The sequence below is a fragment of the Amphimedon queenslandica genome, unplaced genomic scaffold (genome assembly GCF_000090795.2).
Source record: "Amphimedon queenslandica unplaced genomic scaffold, v1.1 AMPQUscaffold_9472, whole genome shotgun sequence".
Taxonomy (NCBI): domain Eukaryota; kingdom Metazoa; phylum Porifera; class Demospongiae; order Haplosclerida; family Niphatidae; genus Amphimedon; species Amphimedon queenslandica.
The window spans coordinates 2,007-3,735 of record NW_003550256.1 but is presented as its reverse complement, the minus strand read 5'-3'; positions in this window follow the sequence as shown (position 1 = coordinate 3,735).

Sequence of the window (1,729 nt, the reverse complement as noted above, 5' to 3'; positions counted from 1 at the left end):
AAGGAGTTCAAAGTAGGCAACTGTACTATATGGAACAATACTGCTCATGAGGTATGGCTTGAACAGTTGACAATTAATATTTCATTTTATTATTATTGTTTCATATTAAAGGTATTATCAGCAATGACAACTAAGGAAATTGAGCAACCTACCAAAAAGAGGGTTAATAATTATGAAGGTATACAGTAACCTGTGTAATATTCAGCTTCTTAATGTGGTTTATATACACATAGACATGGAGAGAGATCTATTGTCAATGAAGCAACAGTTAGCTGAGAAGGAGAAACAAGTACAAGAACTAATGAAAGAGAAAGACCAACCGGGTACCTCAACTGATAATTTGTACATTAAGTCACTCATCCTTTTGTTAATTTGGACAATGCCAATCCAGGAATGATTTTATAAAAAGAATCAAAAAATTTCCATCTACAAAAAGGATACTTTTAATTGGAAAAATTAAGGCATATAACTGTTACTGGGCTCATTTTAATGCAATATAAACAGTTAGTAAAAAGAAAATTATAGAAATCATTAGTGACAATGAAGAAAGATGATTGAAATATTTATTATTATGATTATCAATTTACTTAATAATATTATTATTTTGATATTCAATTAGATGAAATAGAAATAGAATTTGATATCATGCATGAAAAGTTGTCATCACTGCTTGATTCACTTCCAGTGTTAAAGAAAAAGCACAAAGAAGATAAAGAAGAATCAAGAAGAAAAATAGAAAGTATAGTGATATATGTGCAACAAAAAATTAATTGCCTGTTTACACAATACAGAACTGGAGCATCTTGTAGCTGAGAAAGACAAAAAATTGGAACAACTATCTCGTAATGATTTATTAAATCAACAATGCTAGGTTCAATTTATTTACTTAGAATCTGTTGCTGAACTGCAGATGCAGAGAAAAATGAATAAAGCATTGATACTTGAGAATGAGAGGTTTAAATCTAACATTAAAGAGAAAGAAGATAGAATAGCTGGTACGTAAAATTTATCATTGATTTATTATAATTGTATACTCTGGTTGGCAGACTTGGAACATTGTTTACAAGATTTGCAACAAATTAAACATGAGATTACTCAGATTGGATCTGTTCCTGGTATGCTGAAATATAAACTTTTATTGTATTATTTTTTCTAGAACAAATCAAAACTAACATTGAGGTACAGCGCATTACTGAATCATCCTCAAAGCAATATGTGGAGGGCAAGGATGAGATTTGTCTCAAGGGCTTAACTTTTGATGCTCTAGAATCACTTATACCACTTCTTTTTAAGACTAAGGCTGTAAACTGTCTCAATATACACTCATCCCCATTTAAGGAGCCGTTCACCCACCATTTTTCTGTACTGATTGCAAACAACTTAACATTGAAGTGTTTATTGCTTACTCATGACACAATTAATGATGAGGGGGTCAAAAATCTGGCACATTCATTGAAAACTAACATGACTCTTACATTTCTGTCATTTGATTTCAATTCAGAGGTTACTTCTGAAAGCTGTCGCTCACTGGCTGATCTTTTACATGCAAACCAAACACTCCTTGTTCTCTCTCTCTCCCATACTAATATTGATGTGGATGGAGCACACTTACTGGTGAAGTCACTGGAGTCCAATGATCCACCTAAGCTTGATGATCGACTTCAGTCCAATGATCCACCTGAGCCCAATGACCCATTTAAACTCTATGATCCACCTAAGCCCGATTATC